Genomic DNA, 9,075 nt, shown 5'->3' with positions numbered 1-9,075 from the left:
GGGAAACGGTTCCAAAGTCGATGTGATCGCCGTCGGCACGCTACCTCTACATCTACCTTCGGGATTAGTATTAGACCTAAATAATTGTTATTTGGTGCCAGCGTTGAGCATGAACATTATATCTGGATCTTGTTTGATGCGAGACAGTTTTAAATCAGAGAATAATGGTTGTTCTATTTATATGAGTAATATCTTTTATGGTCATGCACCCTTGAAGAGTGGTCTATTTTTGATGAATCTCGATAGTAGTGATACACATATTCATAATGTTGAAGCCAAAAGATGCAGAGTTGATAATGATAGTGCAACTTATTTGTGGCACTGCCATTTGGGTCATATTGGTGTAAAGCGCATGAAGAAACTCCATACTGATGGACTTTTGGAATCACTTGATTATGAATCACTTGGTACTTGCGAACCATGCCTCATGGGCAAGATGACTAAAACGCTGTTCTCCGGAACTATGGAGCGAGCAACTGATTTATTGGAGATCATACATACTGATGTATGTGGTTCGATGAATGTTGAGGCTCGCGGCGGGTATCGTTATTTTCTCACCTTCACAGATGATTTAAGCAGATATGGGTATATCTACTTAATGAAACATAAGTCTGAAACATTTGAAAAGTTCAAAGAATTTTAGAGTGAAGTTGAAAATCATCGTAACAAGAAAATAAAGTTTCTACAATCTGATCGTGGAGGAGAGTATTTGAGTTACGAGTTTGGTCTACATTCGAAACAATGCGGAATAGTTTCGTAACTCACGCTACCTGGAACACCACAGCGTAATGGTGTCTCCAAACGTCGTAATCGTACTTTACTAGATATGGTGCGATCTATGATGTCTCTTACTGATTTACCGCTATCGTTTTGGGGTTATGCTTTAGAGACGGCCGCATTCACGTTAAATAGGGCACCATAAAAATCCGTTGAGACGACGCCTTATGAACTGTGGTTTGGCAAGAAACCAAAGTTGTCGTTTCTTAAAGTTTGGGGCTGCGATGCTTATGTGAAAAAGCTTCAACCTGATAAGCTCGAACCCAAATCGGAGAAATGTGTCTTCATAGGATACCCAAAGGAAACTGTTGGGTACACCTTCTATCACAGATCCGAAGGCAAGACATTCGTTGCAAAGAATGGATCCTTTCTAGAGAAGGAGTTTCTCTCGAAAGAAGTGAGTGGGAGGAAAGTAGAACTTGAATAGGTAACTGTACCTACTCCCTTATTGGAAAGTAGTTCATCACAGAAACCGGTTCCTGTGACGTCTATACCAATTAATGAGGAAGTTAATGAGGATGATCATGAAACTTCAGATTAAGTTGTTACTAAACCTCGTAGGTCAACTAGAGTAAGATCCGCACCAGAGTGGTACGGTAATCCTGTTCTGGAGGTTATGTTACTAGACCATGACGAACCTACGAACTATGAAGAAGCGATGGTGAGCCCAGATTACGTAAAATGGCTTGAGGCCATGAAATCTGAGATGGGATCCATGTATGAGAACAAAGTGTGGACTTTGGTTGACTTGCCCGATGATCGGCAGGCCATCAAGAATAAATGGATCTTCAAGAAGAAGACTGACGCTGATGGTAATGTTACTGTCTATAAAGCTCGACTTGTTGCAAAAGGTTTTCGACAAGTTCAAGGGGTTGACTACGATGAGACTTTCTCACCCGTCTGTCCGAATCATGTTAGCAATTGCCGCATTTTATGATTATGAAATTTGGCAAATGGATGTCAAAACTGCATTCCTGAATGGATTTCTGTAAGAAGAGTTGTATATGATGCAACCGGAAGGTTTTGTCGATCCAAAGGGAGCTAACAAAGTGTGCAAGCTCCAGCGATCCATTTATGGACTGGTGCAAGCCTCTCGGAGTTGGAATAAACGTTTTGATAGTGTGATCAAAGCATATGGTTTTATACAGACTTTTGGAGAAGCCTGTATTTACAAGAAAGTGAGTGGGAGCTCTGTAGCATTTCTGATATTATATGTGGATGACATATTGTTGATCGGAAATGATATAGAATTTCTATATTAGCATAAAGGGATATTTGAATAAGAGTTTTTCAATGAAGGACCTCGGTGAAGCTGCTTATATATTGGGCATCAAGATCTATAGATAGATCAAGACGCTTAATAGGACTTTCACAAAGCACATATCTTGACAAAGTTTTGAAGAAGTTCAAAATGGATCAAGCAAAGAAAGGGTTCTTGCCTGTGTTACAAGGTGTGAAGTTGAGTAAGACTCAATGCCCGACCACTGCAGAAGATTGAGAGAAAATGAAAGATGTTCCCTATGATTCATCCATAGGCTCTATCATGTATGCAATGCTGTGTACCAGACCTGATGTGTGCCTTGCTATTAGTTTAGTAGGGAGGTACCAAAGTAATCCATGAGTGGATCACTGGACAGCGGTCAAGAACATCCTGAAATACTTGAGAAGGACTAAGGATTTGTTTCTCGTTTATGGAGGTGACAAAGAGCTCGTCATAAATGGTTACATCGATGCAAGCTTTGACACTGATCCAGACGATTCTAAATCGCAAACCGTATACGTGTTTATATTGAACGGTGGAGTTGTCAGTTGGTGCAGTTCTAAACAAAGCGTCGTAGCGGGATCTACATGTGAAGCGGAGTACATAGCTGCTTCGGAAGCAGCAAATGAAGGAGTCTGGATGAAGGAGTTCATATCTGATCTAGGTGTCATACCTAGTGCATCGGGTCCAATGAAAATCTTTTGTGACAATACCGGTGCAATTGCTTTGGCAAAGGAATCCAGATTTCACAAGAGAACCAAGCACATCAAGAGACACTTCAACTCCATCCGGGATCAAGTCCAGGTGGGAGACATTGAGATTTTCAAGATACATACGGATCTGAATGTTGCAGACCCGTTGACTAAGCCTCTTCCACGAGCAAAACATGATCAACACCAAGGCTCCATGGGTGTTAGAATCATTACTGTGTAATCTAGATTATTGACTCTAGTGCAAGTGGGAGACTGAAGGAAATATGCCCTATAGGCAATAATAAAGTTATTATTTATTTCCTTATATCATGATAAATGTTTATTATTCATGCTAGAATTGTATTAACCGGAAACATGATACATGTGTGAATACATAGACAAACAGAGTGTCACTAGTATGCCTCTACTTGACTAGCTCGTTAATCAAAGATGGTTATGTTTCCTAGCCATAGACAAAGAGTTGTCATTTGATTAACGGGATCAGATCATTAGGAGAATGATGTGATTGACTTGACCCATTCCGTTAGCTTAGCACTTGATCGTTTAGTATGTTGTTATTGCTTTCTTCATGACTTATACATGTTCCTATGACTATGAGATTATGCAACTCCCGTTTACCGGAGGAGCACCTTGTGTGCTACCAAACGTCACAACGTAACTGGGTGATTATAAAGGTGCTCTACAGGTGTCTCCGAAGGTACTTGTTGGGTTGGCGTATTTCGAGATTAGGATTTGTCACTCCGATTGTCGGAGAGGTATCCCTGGGCCCACTCGGTAATGCACATCACTTAAGCCTTGCAAGCATTGCAACTAATGAGTTAGTTGCGGGATGATGTATTACGGAACGAGTAAAGAGACTTGCCGGTAACGAGATTGAACTTGGTATTGAGATACCGACGATTGAATCTCGGGCAAGTAACATACCGATGACAAAGGGAACAACGTATGTTGTCATGCGGTTTGACCGATAAAGATCTTCGTAGAATATGTGGGAGCCAATATGAGCATCCAGGTTCCGCTATTGGTTATTGACCGGAGACGTGTCTCGGTCATGTCTACATAGTTCTCGAACCCGTAGGGTCCGCACGCTTAAAGTTCGATGACGGTTATATTATGAGTTTATGTGTTTTTATGTACCGAAGGTAGTTCAGAGTCCCAGATGTGTCCACAGACACGCGACGAGTCTCAAAATGGTCGAGACATGAAGATTGATATATTGGACGACTATATTCGGACACCGGAATGGTTCCGGGGGTTATGGGATATATACCGGAGTACCGGGGGGGTTACCGGAACCCCCCGGAGGTTATTGGGCCTCATGGGCCCAAGTGGTGGAAGAGGAGAGGCGTCCAAGGGGCAGCCGCGCGCCCCTCTCCCCCCCAAGTCCGAATTGGACAAGGAGGGGGGGCGGCTCCCCCCTTTCCTTTCCCCCTCTCTCTCCTTCCCTCTCCTCTCCTACTCCAACATGGAAGGGGGGGAGTCCTACTCCCAGTGGGAGTAGGACTCCTCATGGGGCATGCCAAGGGTGGCCGGCCCCCTCCCCCTCCTCCACTCCTTTATATACGGGGAGGGAGGCACCCCCTAGAGAGACAACAATTGATCCCTTGGATCTCTTAGCCGTGTGCGGTGCCCCCTCCACCATAATCCACCTCGGTCATATCATAGCGGTGCTTAGGCGAAGCCCTGCATCGGTAGAACATCATCATCGTCACCACGCCGTCGTGCTGACGGAACTCTCCCTCAAAGCTCGGCTAGATCGGAGTTCGAGGGACGTCATCGAGTTGAACGTGTGCTGAACTCGGAGGTGCCGTGCGTTCGGTACTTGATCGGTCGCATCGTGAAGACGTACGACTACATCAACCGCTTTGTGCTAACGCTTCCGCTTTCGGTCTACGAGGGTACGTGGACTCACTCTCCCCTCTCATTGCTATGCATCACCATGATCTTGCGTGCGCGTAGGAATTTTTTTGAAATTACTATGTTCCCCAACATCGACTACATCAACCGCGTTACTAAACGCTTCCGCTTTCGGTCTACGAGGGTATGTGGACACACTCTCCCGTCTCATTGCTATGCATCTCCTAGATAGATCTTGCGTGATCGTAGGAATTTTTTTGAATTACTACGTTACCCAACAGTGGCATCTGAGCCAGGTTTATGCGTAGATGTTATATGCACGAGTAGAACACAAAGAGTTGTGGGCGATAATAGTCATACTGCTTACCACCAATGTCTTACTTTGATTTGGCGGTATTGTTGGATGAAGCGGACCGGACAGACATTACATGACCGCGTTCATGAGACTGGTTCTATCGACGTGCTTCGCACACAGGTGCCTGCTGGGTGTCTGTTTCTCCAACTTTAGTTGAATCGAGTTAGACTACGGCTGATCCTTGTTGAAGGTTAAAATAGCACACTTGATTAAAAATCATTGTGGTTTTGATGCGTAGGTAAGAACGGTTCTTGCTAGAAGCCCATAGCAGCCACGTAGAACTTGCAACAACAAAGTAGAGGATGTCTAACTTGTTTTTGCAGGGCATTTTATGATGTGATATGGTCTGATGAGATATAAATTGTTGTATGAGATGATCATGTTTTGTAACCGTTATCGGCAACTGGCAGGAGCCTTATGGTTGTCGCTTTATTGTATGAAATGCAATCGCCATGTAATTGCTTTAATTTATCACTAAGCGGTAGCGATAGTCGTAGAAGCAATAGTTGGCGAGACGACAACGATGCTACGATGGAGATCAAGGTGTCAAGCCAGTGACGATGGAGATCATGACAGTGCTTTGGAGATGGAGATCAAAGGCACAAGATGATGATGTTGGAAATATGCCCTAGAGGCAATAATAAATGGTTATTATTATATTTCTTTGTTCATGATAATCGTCTATTGTTCATGCTATAATTGTATTGTCCGGAAATCGTAATACATGTGTGAATGCATAGACCACAACGTGTCCCTAGTAAGCCTCTAGTTGACTAGCTCGTTGATCAACAGATAGTCATGGTTTCCTGACTATGGACATTGGATGTCATTGATAACGGGATCACATCATTGGGAGAATGATGTGATGGACAAGACCCAATCTTAAGCATAGCATAAAAGATCGTGTAGTTTTGTTTGCTAGAGCTTTTCCAATGTCAAGTATCTTTTCCTTAGACCATGAGATCGTGCAACTCCCGGATACCGTAGGAGTGCTTTGGGTGTGCCAAACGTCACAACGTAACTGGGTGACTATAAAGGTGCACTACGGGTATCTCCGAAAGTGTCTGTTGGGTTGGCACGGATCGAGACTGGGATTTGTCACTCCGTGTGACGGAGAGGTATCTCTGGGCCCACTCGGTAATGCATCATCATAATGAGCTCAATGTGACTAAGGCGTTAGTCACGGGATCATGCATTGCGGTACGAGTTAAGAGACTTGCCGGTAACGAGATTGAACAAGGTATTGGGATACCGACGATCGAATCTCGGGCAAGTAACATACCGATTGACAAAGGGAATTGTATACGGGATTGATTGAATCCTCGACATCGTGGTTCATCCGATGAGATCATCGTGGAACATGTGGGAGCCAACATGGGTATCCAGATCCCGCTGTTGGTTATTGACCGGAGAGGCGTCTCGGTCATGTCTGCATGTCTCCCGAACCCGTAGGGTCTACACACTTAAGGTTCGGTGACGCTAGGGTTGTAGAGATATGTGTATGCGGAAACCCGAAAGTTGTTCGGAGTCCCGGATGAGATCCCGGACGTCACGAGGAGTTCCGGAATGGTCCCGAGGTAAAGAATTATATATAGGAAGTCAAGTTTCGGCCACCGGGAAAGTTTCGGGGGTTACCGGTATTGTACCGGGACCACCGGAAGGGTCCCGGGGGTCCACCGGGTGGGGCCACCTATCCCGGAGGGCCCCGTGGGCTGAACTGGGAAGGGAACCAGCCCCTAGTGGGCTGGGCACCCCCCCATGAGCCTCCCCCCATGCACCTAGGGTTGGAAACCCTAGGGTGGGGGGGGGGGGTTCCCACTTGCCTTGGGGGGCAAGGCACCCCCCCTGGCCGCCGCGCCCCATCCAGATGGGATCTTGGCCGGCGCCCCCCCTTCCCAGGGGGCCTATATAAAGGGGGGAGGGAGGGCAGCAACATCTCAGCCTTGGGCGCCTCCCTCCTCCCCTGCAACACCTCTCCCTCTCGCAGAAGCTCGGCGAAGCCCTGCCGAGACCCGCTACATCCACCACCACGCCGTCGTGCTGCTGGATCTCCATCAACCTCTCCTTCCCCCTTGCTGGATCAAGAAGGAGGAGACGTCGCTGCACCGTACGTGTGTTGAACGCGGAGGTGCCGTCCGTTCGGCACTCGGTCATCGGTGATTGGATCACGTCGAGTACGACTCCGTCATCCACGTTCATTGGAACGCTTCCGCTCGCGATCTACAAGGGTATGTAGATGCACTCCTTTCCCCTCGTTGCTAGTATACTCCATAGATGCATCTTGGTGAGCGTAGGAAAATTTTAAAATTATGCTACGATTCCCAGCAGTGGTATCAGAGCCAGGCCTATGCGTAGTTACTATGCACGAGTAGAACACAAAGCAGTTGTGGGCGTTGAGTTTGCCAATTCTTCTTGCCGCTACTAGTCTTTTCTTGTTTCGGCGGTATTGTAGGATGAAGCGGCCCGGACCGACCTTACACGTACGCTTACGTGAGACAGGTTCCACCGATTGACATGCACTAGTTGCATAAGGTGGCTAGCGGGTGTCTGTCTCTCCTACTTTAGTCGGAACGGATTCGATGAAAAGGGTCCTTATGAAGGGTAAATAGAAATTGGCAAATCACATTGTGGTCATACGTAGGTAAGAAACGTTCTTGCTAGAAACCTACAAACCACGTAAAAACTTGCAACAACAATTAGAGGACGTCTAACTTGTTTTTGCAGCAAGTGCTATGTGATGTGATATGGCCAGAAGATGTGATGTATGAGATTGATCATATTCTTGTAATAGGAATCACGACTTGCATGTCGATGAGTATGACAACCGGCAGGAGCCATAGGAGTTGTCTTTATTATTTTGCATGACCTGCGTGTCATTGAATAATGCCATGTAAATTACTTTACTTTGTTGCTAAACGCGTTAGCCATAGAAGTAGAAGTAATCGTTGGCGTGACGACTTCATGAAGACACAATGATGGAGATCATGATGATGGAGATCATGGTGTCATGCCGGTGACAAAGATGATCATGGTGCCCCGAAGATGGAGATCAAAGGAGCAAAATGATATTGGCCATATCATGTCACTGTTTGATTGCATGTGATGTTTATCATGTTTTTGCATCTTATTTGCTTAGAACGACGGTAGTAAGTAAGATGATCCCTTATGATAATTTCAAGAAAAGTGTTCCCCCTAACTGTGCACCGTTGCGAAGGTTCGTTGTTTCGAAGCACCACGTGATGATCGGGTGTGATAGATTCTAACGTTCGAATACAACGGGTGTTGACGAGCCTAGCATGTACAGACATGGCCTCGGAACACACGCAATACACTTAGGTTGACTTGACGAGCCTAGCATGTACAGACATGGCCTCGGAACACGGAGGACCGAAAGGTCGAGCATGAGTCGTATAGAAGATACGATCAACATGGAGATGTTCACCGATCTTGACTAGTCCGTCTCACGTGATGATCGGACACGGCCTAGTTAACTCGGATCATGTTTCACTTAGATGACTAGAGGGATGTCTATCTGAGTGGGAGTTCATTGAATAATTTGATTAGATGAACTTAATTATCATGAACTTAGTCTAAAATCTTTACACTATGTCTTGTAGATCAAATGGCCAACGTTGTCCTCAATTTCAACGCGTTCCTAGAGAAAACCAAGCTGAAAGATGATGGCGGCAACTATACGGACTGGGTCCGGAACCTGAGGATCATCCTCATAGTAGCCAAGAAAGATTATGTCTTAGAAGCATCGCTAGGTGAAGCACCAATCCCAGAAAACCAAGACGTTATGAACGCTTGGCAGCAGCGTGCTGATGATTACTCCCTCGTTCAGTGCGGCATGCTTTACAACTTAGAACCGGGTCTCCAAAAGCGTTTTGAGAAACATGGAGCATATGAGATGTTCGAGGAGCTGAAATTGGTTTTCCAAGCTCATGCCCGGGTCGAGAGATATGAAGTCTCCGACAAGTTCTTCAGCTGTAAAATGGAGGAAAATAGTTCTGTAAGTGAGCACATACTCAGAATGTCTGGGTTGCACAACCGCTTGACTCAGCTGGGAGTTAATCTCCCGGATGACGCGGTCATTGACAGAATCCTCCAGT

This window comes from Aegilops tauschii, chromosome 7 (genome assembly GCF_002575655.3).
Source record: "Aegilops tauschii subsp. strangulata cultivar AL8/78 chromosome 7, Aet v6.0, whole genome shotgun sequence".
Lineage (NCBI taxonomy): Eukaryota > Viridiplantae > Streptophyta > Magnoliopsida > Poales > Poaceae > Aegilops > Aegilops tauschii.
Note: the sequence above shows the minus strand (reverse complement) of the source record.